Source organism: Argopecten irradians, chromosome 8 (assembly GCF_041381155.1).
Source record: "Argopecten irradians isolate NY chromosome 8, Ai_NY, whole genome shotgun sequence".
Taxonomy (NCBI): domain Eukaryota; kingdom Metazoa; phylum Mollusca; class Bivalvia; order Pectinida; family Pectinidae; genus Argopecten; species Argopecten irradians.
Window position 1 is genome coordinate 30,488,701 of NC_091141.1, and position 13,892 is coordinate 30,502,592.

At 31.3% G+C, this 13,892-nt stretch overlaps 2 long non-coding RNA genes across 2 annotated transcripts; one reads left to right on the forward strand and one right to left on the reverse strand.

Annotated features, from left to right (window-relative positions):
* Nucleotides 1-202: 202 nt before the first annotated feature.
* On the forward strand, nucleotides 203-1,549 carry LOC138330082 (uncharacterized). The gene is made up of 2 exons (XR_011209523.1): nucleotides 203-906; nucleotides 1,287-1,549. It is a non-coding gene; the product is annotated as an uncharacterized lncRNA (long non-coding RNA).
* A 4,835-nt stretch (nucleotides 1,550-6,384) lies between these two features.
* LOC138328897 (uncharacterized) lies at nucleotides 6,385-12,377 on the reverse strand. Its single transcript, XR_011209372.1, has 3 exons — nucleotides 12,248-12,377; nucleotides 11,754-11,822; nucleotides 6,385-7,039 (listed from the first exon to the last, which is right to left on the reverse strand). It is a non-coding gene; the product is annotated as an uncharacterized lncRNA (long non-coding RNA).
* Between the last annotated feature and the right edge of the window lie 1,515 nt (nucleotides 12,378-13,892).

Sequence of the window (13,892 nt, forward strand, 5' to 3'; positions counted from 1 at the left end):
ATAATAACATAAATAGATAGCTCTAATTTGTACGTGATGGAATTATGTATTGTTAACAACTCACATGCACGCAAATCGCAACAGATTTTAATTTCGTATTTAAATTAATCAGCTTTTATTGGTCCTTTTAATTGTAACTGTTGTGCCGTGTTTGACAACATTTAGTTCAATGATTATTACCCATGTTTATTTATTGTTAAGGTAGTTTTCTGGTGAGGATTTTGACGTGAACGAAGGGACGTAACTCTTTAGCAACATTTCTATGACGTAAACCAATTTTTAAAATATTTTTGGTTATTAAGGTGTTTACTGTTAAAAAGAAACTAAATATGATGTTTCCATGAAGTCACAAGTGTTTATTTTTAGTTTTAGTGAAGAATAGTATCATTTTACGACATATCGTATATCGGCGCAATGACCGGAAATGTAAACAATGTCGGTCGAGTTTTCATGTGTGTGGTGAGAGTGACGTCTTTCAACCGTCATTAGGAGAATAATATAGAGTCAGTGCACTTGTAATGTGACACTAGAAGAAAGATAAACATGAAACACCAAGATTTAGTTTATCATGGAACTTTAGGCCTAATTAATACTTAATAGCAAACTGACTGGTGACTAGACGGACAGACCAACTTGCAGTTGGGCAGTCGAGCTCAAGATTATAAACTTGACAGCTGCCCTGGAATGTTGAAAGAATGATCATGCTGATAATTTACGACAGTGTGTTTGGTGATACAGTTGCGGAAAATGAGCCCTGTCTTACATCGATTTCACGTAACTGCCTCTAAGTACTAGTACGTAATACTGACTGACACTGTTCAGAATATCTTACAGTCTTAGGCTAACAAGTTATTCAAAGTGGCAAGATCTTCCAACTGACGGCAGTAAATAAGGTACATTCTAAATGTAAGTACATTTACATTTTTATTACATTAAGTCTTAATTATAAACGCAATTATCAAATGCAATATATTAACAATGTGTAAAACACTTATTCTATAGCTAAAATGTTGTACATTGCACTCAGGTAATATTCCCATCAGCCCCTCCACACATGTACAATGTGCACACATTAATATTCATTTAGTCTATCAGATTTCAGGTCTATGATTTATAAATGATACTAGGTTAGGGTATTAGAAAAGAATGAAAACGTGTGCATCTCTGTTTTTTTCTGAACTGATATTGTTGTAAAATTTATGAAAGTAACAAATCATATTTCTTTGACACATGAAAGGCCTAATGATTTACATCTGTACATGTATGTTCTCATATTTTTGTTACAGAATGGCTGCAGGCACATCACAGTATTATTCGACTAGGAACCACTCCAGGAGCAAATTTGTGTTCAACATGTGTGTACAAGAGGAAATGAAAATTCTGTGACCAAAAACATTTTCAGTTTTGGTACTCTGACAATTAATTTATCATAATGGTGTAAAATTTTCTTGGACATGTGTCATACACATAATGTGAAAGAGGCATATATACCTGGTGTATGTTATCGGGTGAAATTCTATTATGTGAAATAAATAAATCAATAATGCAGTATTGTGTTAGCTTCTTTCATGTTGGATATATAGACATGAACTGTACATGTGTAATATAAGAGGAGCAGACAAATACATGACAAGACAAGAGTTCCAAATTTACAGATAAACTACTGTACCTAATACTGATCCAGAACCATATTACACATGTATAGGAATAGTCTAGATTAAATTTCTTATTCATGCCAATGAAGGCAATTTCTGGTGCAAAATCTCTAATATATAGTTCCTTTCACATACAATGTACATATATAAATTTATATATTATATATATATATATATATATAAAAATAACAACAAAATTTCTTGCTAGCACTTTTGTTGTGTCATGATTGATGGCTCTTTATATATACCTGGTATATACTTGTTAGCTGTAAGGCGGAGTAAATTAAACATGCAATGATTAATTATTTATGTATAATATTGAACTGGATACAGAAGTCTGAAGCAGATGTGAAATGGAATTCTAATGATTTATAATTTTTTTTACAACTTATATTCACTATTCACATCATATCTAAAATGGATATTTCTTTTCCGACATTTACATAGTTATGGCATTACACCATTCATTCTTCTTGTGAAAACAATAAAATGTTAAATACATGTAGGTGAAATTAAAAAAAAAAAAGACATTTTTTATTAAATTAATTTATTCAACATACTTACATAATTGTAGGTATGTAAAACAAATATGCTTTGTGGTTCTGTCAGTCATGTTAAAAGTGGCAAAATTTATTACTATATATGATTCTCGATGTCCTCTATTTGTATCTGAAAAACAATATAAATTTTGAAAAAAATTAATGAACTATATACTATTACTATTTTGGAAGAATAAAAAATGTTTGTTGCAATGTTTGCATTAAATTGGATGCACCCAAAATGAATAGCAATGTATTTGGTAAATCGGGCCAGGGGAGATAACTCTGTAATTTTTTGGTTTTCTCTTTTTTCATCATTATTTCTAAAGTTTCAACACTAACCTATTATTTTTTTTCCAAATATTTGTTCGTTTAGGTCTCTTTTATCATGTGAAAAAAAATGGAGAAGATGTATTTACAACAATTTGGATAAATTTTATTTTAAATGCAAAAAAAAAATGTATTTAAATCATGCCATACATAATCAATCATACCCGGATGAAAATAAGAAACAAATGGCAACACATGCATTTTCATTTACAATTTTTTGCTCAAACTTTGTCAATGACATAGTCATGAATCAATTTGAAGAAGAAGAAAATTAACCTGATACTTCTATTTTGTTTATTTTAATAATTATTGTTCATAATTGAATTTTTCATGGAAAATTGATGAAAAAAGTTTAAATAAGTAGGCATTTTCGAGAAGCTATAGAGAAAAAAGAAGCACACCAACATATATTTTTTATTGCATTTTTTTGTTTGTCAATAACCCCTCTTTCAAAAAAGTCATAAGAAAAAAAAATATTGTTTAAGCATCAAGACTTTGGATAAAATAGCTCAAACAAAAAAAATCATAAGTTGTTATAAGTTGCATATTTATATTCCTTTATGAATATTTCAGAGATGGTTACTCCCAACCTCACGTCAACCTAGTTGTTAAAACAGTGTTTCCTATCGTTTATATCTATTATTAGAGTAAAAATATCAAATATTCCAGCATTTTATTATACTTTTATGACTTAAAACTATTTGTGGAATATTTTCATTGAAATACACTTCTACTTCCAAAAGGAAGAAAAAAACAACAATATCACATGCTGCATATAAGAAAAAATACAGATTTAAAAATAAATTGATCTCCAAAAGTCAATAGAGGAGTTAGAAAGCCAACATATTCTAAATTTGATGGAAATTGAACAGGAGAAAAAAGGAATTAGAAGAAATTAGACTGAAAAAGATAAAAGGTAGCATTTTTACATTGTAGATCCAGGGCAAAATGGGAAGAAGAAGGGGAAAAACAACTAATTATTTTTTTCAATCTCGACTTTACATCAAAACTTTACTTCAATTAGAAAACGGTAATATAATAACAAAACAAGAAGAAATTTTACAGGAAATTAAGTGCTTCTACGAAAATCTCTATAAATCAGATGGTAACCTATGTGATGTAAATCTTAAAGATTTTCTTGAATTTGAAAACAGTCCAAAACTCACTATTTCGGATGCTGAAAAATTAGAAGGATTTATTACAATAGATGAAGCTTCTAAAATATTAAGAAATATGAAGAACAATAAAAGTCCAGGTTCTGATGCGTATACAGTTGAATTTTTAAACATTTTTGGAAACATTTGGGTCATTTTATTTGGGTCATTTTATTGTTCGTTCTTTAAACTATGGGTACATAAGGGAGGCTATCTGTAACACAACGACATGGAGTGATAACTTGTATTTCGAAGAAAGACAAGACTCGTCAGTATAAAAAAATGGAGGTCATTAACTTAATTAAGTATTGTTTATAAAATTGGGTCTGGGGTATATGCAAATAGATTAAAATCAGTATTAGATAAAATCATTGATAGGGACCAATTAGGATTTATATCTGGTCGATACATGGGAGAAAATACTAGACTGTTATACGATGTTATGCAATATACAGAGGACAATGGTATTCCAGGTATGGTTCTAATGATAGACTTTGAACAAGCTTTTGATTCGGTTTCATGGAAATTCATAGAAAAGTATTTTTTTTTTTTGGTTTTAGAAATTCTATTAGAAATTGGGTTAATATTTTCAATAATAACGTAGGGGGTTCTGTTTACAAAGGGGGGGGAGGGGATTTTTCATCATTTTTTTAGAATACAGAGAGTCTGCATACAAGGGGATCCAGTTTCACCATACATTTTTATTTTATGTACGGAAGTCCAAGCAATTCGGTTCAGAAACAGCAAAGTCATCAACGGAATAGAAATTAATAACACAAATATTTTATTATCGCAATATGCAGACATCAGACGGTACTATCATTAAATACACAATGAAAAACATTGTGGTTCAAACGATTTGTTGGCCTTTTGGCAAATTGTAACTTCCAGGTTTTTATAGCGATTATTTATAGAGTTGATTTATAATGTGTATTATTGATAACTCTAATTTGCAACAGTTTTTTTATCATTCAATATATCAGATATTTTACAAAATAATTATTTCAAAAAAATTAAAAGTAGCATACTTTCATTGTCTTTTATCAGCTCATTTCACCCTGATAGTCTTCTAAGGGGAAAATATCGATTTAACCGTTGTCTACATTTAGTAGGCATGCTTTTTTGTAGAATATTTACACTTTAAATCAAATCGTTTTGTTGGTGGTCTATTTCTTAAACATTTCTTTAATATCATAACGAGGACTTAAAGTCTTAACAAACTGCTTGTGATGTACTTCTGTAGTTTTAACAACTCACATACACCAATATGCAAGTATGCCTGCCCTTTAACTGATAAAAGTTGGTAGGATATCATAAAAATATGTCTATGTACAAAGTGGATAAGTGATGTAAATATACACATATCGTCCAGTTATCGGAATACGAAGCCTCCTTATAACCATTATATAACTAAGGTCCCTGATATAACTCTATATTTACATTCTGAGTGTTTCGTCACTATATGAATCAACAAAGTGACGAAAACAAACATTTGCCTATGAAAACACTACGAATACCCTATGAATAGAACAATTATCGTGCATCGATTAGCTGATTCAAACAGCACGTCAGTTTCATATCAATAAAAAAATAGTCCCCCACACTATTTTTATGTATACTATTTAATGTGAACGCGATTCAAAATAAGATGAAACTATTTCACCTTTCCCATTTAAGCCATTAAGAAGCGATTTTGAGTCATTTCCTCCTTTTTTCGAAATTGGGATACTTTGTGGAAAGGATATTGCTATATGTTTGCCTTTTCCTTGCCTTCACATGTAGCATATTCCCTACAATGTCTTATTATTCTACTTCAATGTAGCGAATTCCCTACATCATCTGGAATATTGAGATGCAAATATCCATGGCCTTACAATGTAGCGAATTCCCTACATCGTACAATTTCTAAAAACGCCTGAAAGGTTCATATACCTTGCGTTTCAATGTAGCGAATTCCCTACATCATCTGGAATATTGAGATGCAAAGATTCATGACTTTTCAATGTAGCGAATTCCCTACATCGTACAATTCTGTGAAAATCTCAAAAGATTCATATACATGGGTTTTCAATATAGGGAATTCCCTACATCGTTTGAAAAATTCAGAAGCAAAGATTACTGGCCTGTCAATGTAGCGAATTCCCTACATCGTACAATTTCTAAAAACGCCTGAAAGGTTCATATGCCGTGCGTTTCAATGTAGCGAATTCCCTACATCACCTGGATTATTGAGATGCAAAGATCCATGACCTTTCAATGTAGCGAATTCCCTACATCGTACAATATCCTAAAAGCGTCCGAAAGAGCCAAATACATGGATTTTCAATATAGGAAATTCCCTAAATCATCTGAAATATTTAACCTGGCTTCTCAACGTAGTAAGTATCTTACATAGTCTAAAAAATCCTGGTATATACTATACGTGAAATGAATCAAAACGCAAAAATTATTACATAATTATTACATTAATGTATTACCTCTGTTAATATTATAATTGGTGTCAACAGAAATTGATTGCAATTTAGAATGTTACTTAAAGTAAAGACCATCAACATCATTGAAACTGGAATGCTAATTATTATGGTAATGTTTATAACGCCATTTTTACCGTAAAGGGTAACGCCGTGTTTATTAATTTCACATAACGGGGGACGATTTATAATAAACATGAAGACGCCAGATACAGAAGAAAGATATTGCGGTAAGTCTTGCTTTTTTGTTTCTTTATTTATAACCTATTTCAGCCAATAGTGAAATTGAAAATTGTTGTTATTGCATTTTCATAATCATCCTCTTTCATACATTTATACATTGAAAGTATGTGTTCTAACTATTTGTTAAGTGGATGGTGTTCTTATTGCATTAAGATCACCTTAAAGAATTTGTCATACATAATATATGAAAGATGAAGGTCATTACATTACGAAGTTCTTTTTCCGGTTGGAACTTTCTTTATAGTGTTATTTGTTTACCAAATGTTAGAAAATATTTGTGTTGCGAAGGTAACACAATTAGACAGTTGTGCGTCATTTTATTCCCAACTCTCCAAACGTAATATAAGAAAAAATTCCCTTGTGTTGTGAAACAAATGAGCGCAACCGTTTACTCACTCGTGTGTCACGGAGAACTGGTCCATTTAATGATGCAAATCATTCTTTATATTATTTGGATTTAACACAATAGAAATTCATTGAAATTCATATCAAAAGTGTATGAAAATGATGATATCATTTATCGACTAGAGAGAAGTCTTCATTTCCTTCTTCAGATGTCATAATGACATATTGCCTATACATTGTCATATCTTTAGCTCAGCGGTTTCCCTGCATCATACATGTATATAGATAGGAGGATCTTCTGCCTGTAAAAGAATAAGAAATTTCAAATTAGAATGTTATAGATTTTTAATTGAGTTAGATACATGTCATTCGAATTTTGAAATGACAGTAATAAAACATAAAGGAAATATAATGCAATTCAAATTTACTCATGAATTATAACTTGTAACTCATTATGTTTGAAAATAAGATGAAACAACTTATTTGAAAATTTGCAATCATCAATACATGTCTTCCACTGGGATGTGGCTGTTAATATTGGGTTGGAGTGGATACTCAACAATATATTTGAAACAATTTTACAGTCCAAATTCATAGAGATGTTTATATGTAGTAATCACCGTCTACTATGTAACTGTTGTGCGTGACAAATATATTTTCGGCGTAGTTTGCATCTGGTAATTGCGTGTGATCGTGGACTACTACTGCAAAAATCGGTTATATATATATTGAACATTTTCAAGTCACAACGTAACTAATCGCTAATAATATGAATACTTATATCTTGGTGGCTCCACCTGTGAAATACGATGACCATTGCTTAATTTCGGGAAAGTATTGGATAGTTGACAGTTAAAATATATGTAATTCACCTCACTCTTTAGGAAACTAGGATTAATTGTGCAATATTTTGTCCTGGTCATTAAAATGAAGTTCATTAATTATTTAAGTAAAATATAAATGTTTTATTTGAAATCACAGAGGTCCATATATCATTTTTTATATGGTTTGGACCTATATTAATATGTCCGTAGTCCAATCATCAAATTATGTTTTCTTTAAATTCATCAGCTTTTCATAGATTCAATTACAAGGAGACTTTTAAATGTTACTATTGCAATATGTGGACTATCCGCTATAAGATGAAACATTTACATATAGCCATGTCCCAGAGAACGTTTTACAAAGCTATCAAGATATAGTGGTGCCTGCGATAGTTATTTGAAGACGATTGACTTAAAAGGACAATTCAGTATAAGATTGCAATAAAACCTGCACATATATCAGAAACAAACCAGTTCCATTGTCAGTTAGAACAATATATCTATGCCACATCTTATTTTGTAGTTATATATGTAACAGCTTCAATGAATTGTCCCTTTCCCTTTCAAAAAAAAAATAAATTGTTTTAGCTTAATTTATGCTAACAAATTTTCGATTAACGTCCCGTCGAAGACAACATTGTTTGTGCTACACCACATGGAGTATAATCAATGAGGCAAGTTTCCAGGGTTTTTAATGGTTGTCGTTAAAGAATGCTTAAACATTTGGGGGATGAGTCTAATCTGTCAAATCTGGAAATCACTCCCCAGATAAGGGATGTCACACCCCTATTATATTACAATGACTGTCTTGTGATTAGGGTGTGGTCAATTTGTAGCCCTCCCATCAAAAATTGCCCTCTGTGGTCTTGTAGTTATTTTAAAGATTTTTACCTTTCAATCAATAGAAAGTAAAAGAACAGTACGTGATTTTCCAGAAATTGTGTTAAAGTGCAAAATTATTTTTATTGTTTATTGTATTATGGTAAAATATGGGAATGTTGTTTTTTCAATTGGACAAAGCAAATCCAAAAAATGGATGTTTGTTGTTGTTCAGAAGCATGCTATTTTTCAGCACTTATGTGAAATTCCATAATATATTATAGTTTTAGTACATAATGGATTATTTTAAATCTTTTTTTTCCTCACGAAAATAGCCATTTTGAATATTCACCAAACGTATAAAAATGAAATATGCTATTTGGAGTTATCTGTTTTTCCATTTCTTAAAATATTTGTTAAAGAAATACATAAATTTTTATATGGATACAATATAACATGCAATTAACACAATCGGCCAAATTTGAAGGTTCCTGTTTTTTTGTATCACGTACATGCATGATCTTAAATGCAATGGTACTAGACAAAAGGTCATGTTTAAAGAATCTAATCTCAAATTATTTTAGGGTCAATATTAGAGTTTCTGTATCTGGAAAGGGCTTGAATGTTAAAATTCACATATTAGTCCAAAACACATTTCACAATTTTCATTGCTCAATGATTTTTCATTCAATTAATTATTTTCGTTTCAGTTTATATGTACTATACTAAAATTGGACTCCATATACAATTATTTTTGTACCGCCAGTATTACAAATGAGGCAGACATCGCTCTTTTAAACTTGTCATTTGTGTGAATTTTCCTATGTTCCTGATCTTATGAACAATTTTTTCATAATTTTGGATTTTTCAATATTTCCCACCTGATATAGTACCGAGAACTATTATTGTTAAAACCAAAACACATCTTTTATCGCAATTATTTATAAGTTAGGCTAATGTTCACTAACTTGACTCGACTATGATATAAGATAGATTAGTTGTGACCTATAAGTTTACTCCTAAAGTGTGGTCAGTAACGTTAGTGAGTGGTTATTACACCATACCATCAGATAACAATATGGCTAGCCAGTGTTAATGAGGGATCTAATGACGAGACTAATTCTCCTACTGATCCTGGTGTATCAAATTACAAACTCAATCCGGATTTGACCAGTCTCTAGAATCAGACATGTAGTAGAGAAGCCAAATTTCAGTGGTTTTTTTTCAATATTCTATCAAGAAACTGTTAGTCAGTCTAGGGGACTACACGCTGGACCAGTCCTTGATAACGATTTAATGCATAAATGTAAATCAGATAGCTGCCGATAAGCTCCGCCCCCTTAGATACTATCGCTACGCACCCAAAGCTTCTTCAAATATGACAAACGCTCCCAATAAAGATACAAGTAACTGATAGAAAGTGTCATCTTTCTTTCTGCCAGACAGAATTACAATCTGATTTAGAGATTGTTTTCTTTAAATCTTGGTTACAATAGGTCTTTGGTTTTGCTAACAATGAAGAGTTCGACGTATTTGCATTAAAGGTGGCCTCAGATAGTGTACAGGTCACGGACATTTGTTAAATTTTACAAGATGGTGCATGTGTCATATTGGGGGCAGTTTATAAATACTGGACATCGTCGTCCATTCATTCTCTATATATTTACCTGTACAGTCTGGAATATCTTCATGTGGCTTTTACATAATAATTCTATTTCTGTTTTTCTCTTTTTCTATTCTTTCATTTTTTATACAATTTTTGAGATGATAATATGCTGGCATTTTACAAAAGTTTTCATTTCTTCATGTAAAGGTTCGCTGCTCATCTGACTTTAAATATTAAAGTCGATTTATTAGAATATCATCAAAAACTAACGATATGAAATCCATCTATCTTTGAAAATTAAAAATTTAAAAGGTATTTCAACTATTGATGAAAGCAAGGACGTAGATGAAGTTTTTTAACATATAAATACGTTTTTATTTCTTCAATTTGTTTTTGCTATCACTTGATATTGCATTTAAATGTATAGATTATGTATACCCCGTCCTGTTCATACTGTCGCTGATGTAAACATGGGCTAAGTAAAGAAAATAACACCAGCGATAATTGATCAATCTTATAATATTTATGATTGTTAATATGTTGGCATATCATCGATAACCGCTGTTACAAGTTTTTGTATTTTTTTTATTGTATATTAAATTGTGTCTTTGCATGTGACATTTTAATAAAATAATAGCTATCTTGATATTTGGAAGAAAAACAACTCATCTAGATTAGGTATTTCTTATGGCACACACGAATACGTAACTTTCAACGAAAGCATGTAGATTTGTACGTGTACGTGTTTGGCAATGCTTTCTTGTGGGACATGAAGGCGGTGCCCAGTCGCCGACTGAACGAGCTGTCTGTCTATGACAGTGTTCAGGTTTATGACCCCCTAATCTCAGAGGTATTATTGCCGCTTAATTAATGTACGGCCACTCGAAGGTTTCGCCGGTCTGGGGGTCCTTTATAATGTATCCATGGACATCATAAACTTATCCTTAGTCATTGACTTAATGTTATGTGTATATCAGATTATAGCGTTTTCCCCCGCTAGTCGTTAACGTGAACTGTCACTAATTATAACGTAACATATCTCTTTATTTGTGATGTTATATACATGTATGAGGTGATCGAGATATCATTACATCTGTATTACATCATTATTGTAGGCCTGTTAACAATAACACAACATTAATACTATCTAGTATTTAATTTCTGTTGAGAAAATTGGACCAATAACATAAAGTTTAAAGATATTTTTGTTAGGAATATTTTTGATTTTAGGAAGAGTTTTTTAAAGTACCAATATCCGTGTCTGTCTTATTTTTTCATGATTTCGAAGAATGTTGAAAAAAAGCTGTTGTAAATCATGCAAATACAGTACTAAATCGAAGTCAGGATGAGCGATAATGATTCGAAAACTTTTAATAAAAATCAAATATTGAACATCGCTAGGTGGGTCCCATTGATCAAACAAGTCGAAGTTAGCCGACATTATAACGTCGTTGCCGATAACGTCATAAGACTACCGTAACTATATGTAACATCTGTCCGAACTCTTCCGAAGACGGGTCATGAACTTTCCGTTTGGCAATAATCGTAACATCCATGGTATCCAGTTTAACATGAAGGCATGTTTACAAGTATCGATTTTCAACAATTGTTGTACCAAAGTTATAGAGAAATCATTTTAAATATATCTCTTATAACTTAATTTCAACTACATCTACAAATACTAACAATATCGGAGTCGAATCTAACTTGACTTGTTATTTATAGATTCGTGGCTTTAAATATAATACCTTTAAATGATACACTTACCAATCTATTCTTGTCAGTTGTTCATGATCACTGCCACATTTGTGATACCTGGTATCCTTGTTCGGTTACCTTCGAAACAAAGAATCTATTGAGTCATACAACACACCACTTACGTCAATTGGTTTTAGAGAAAGTCTTGTTGAATAATACATACAATCAACTATTTCCTACAGTGTATATTAAATTTGAAAGAAAAATACATTTTGATTTAATAATTATTTTACTGGAGTACTATACGGGATGATTATGGTGTGTAATATTGACTGCTTAGTAATTTATTTCAATATATAACAACACACGATCAAGATTAAAAGGTGATTAGTAAATGATGTTTTTGAAAACTAGCCAAAGTCTTTGAAATAAATAAAATGATTTCGTGGATTTGATGATTTTGCTATATTTTACCAGGAGGAAGTGGAACAATATAAAAAGTAATCTTTGTAAAGATGATTAAATTGCAGCTATTTAGTAATTTTACCATTGGATACACGTACCTGATATGTAGTATTGTTTTTAGTTGAACATTCCTATTTTCCCTCCAAATTTAAAAACGGCCAGCCCTTCTTAATACACCATACTGAATCCAATCTAAAGCCACGCGGTCCAGAATTGGGGTTTACCATACCATGTGTTTACTGTATTGGTCATCGAAACCCGATCTCTTGTCTTGACTCGACGCGTTGATGTGGAAAGTTATGTATACACCACAAATTGAATGTGTTCTCGTTTTATCTTTCTGAAACGGCATTTAATTTGGGAATAAAATGGGAATGTAAAACTGAATTGTTGTAAGTTTGTACTGTAGAGTCGCAATAGTTATTAACTAACCGTTAATACCATGCTTATTATCACCTTCAAAATAATTTGATTAAAATTAATATTGTTTTTAATATAATTTGATATATTTCATAAGGCGTGTCTTATTATGTTTCCCGCGCCGTCCTAATATCACTGCGCGTTATAGTTTAATATCACTGCGTCAGACAGAAAAACAGCGAAATGAATCTGCACTGCTAAGTAACATAGATTACGCAGGAAATCTTGCTTTTATTTGATGTTGTAACCTCAAATTTAGGCCATCGATATATATTTTCTTATGTTAGTATTGTTTTAAAGAAATTTTTTTTTTTTATTTCGGAAAGATAGTGGGCCTTTAACATAGTATTAAAAACGAAAAATATCACATAGCTTTGCCCATTTTATTAGTGGTTGTCATCCATTATATCTAGGCTTAGCTATATAGGTGATTAGCACGCCGTTACGTCAAAAACATGTAAATATGTTATTGTATAGTACATATATTTTACTTTCGAGCGTTGCATGGCAAAGAATTAATCACTACGATGTGTACTAAAAGTGTTACCCTCGGGTATTGTAATTAAATTTTAAAGCTGAAACAGAGAAAATAAAAAGACAGGATTTACATACCAAACAAATATTTCTTTATGGCGAAATGATTTTGACGTTGACCAAACCTGAGTTGATTCATGTAAAATGCATCCAGGAGAAATTCGCGTTCTGTACCACGGACTTTCAATCTACTATTTGTATATCAAAGTGTATATTGTTTGAACTAATGACTTGCGGATTTAATAATTTGATGAAAAAGGTTCAGTTGTTTTCAACAACAACACAAACCTCCCACGCTCTTTGCGTTAAATTCAAATATGTGACCGAGTTAAGTCTTTAAATATCGATTGCTCATCAGAAAAGTCTTGGTTCTCTAAGGACGAAAACATGCATGATATTCAAATCATTGTGAAGTAGGTTACTTTTAATTTCACCTGTACTTCAAAGTACACGTGTGTATATATAGCACTGAACGTTATAAAGTTACGACTTTTTGTGAAACTCGTTTTAGACGTAACTTATATCTACATGTATATTTATGACCTTTAGTAAAACACAGTCAGAATTTGGAATCTGAATTTCTCGTACGATGAAGGGTGAGTACAAATCCATTTTCTGATCTCAGGACGGATATTTGTCTGTTCCTGACTATATCGGCATCCGATCGTGAACGATGGCCCACGGATGTGTATGTAATCGACAAAAACAAATTAGTGTCATCTCAAATCACAATTTCCAGTACGTACAATATACATAATAACCTATTTATATATTACATGCGTATTGGCG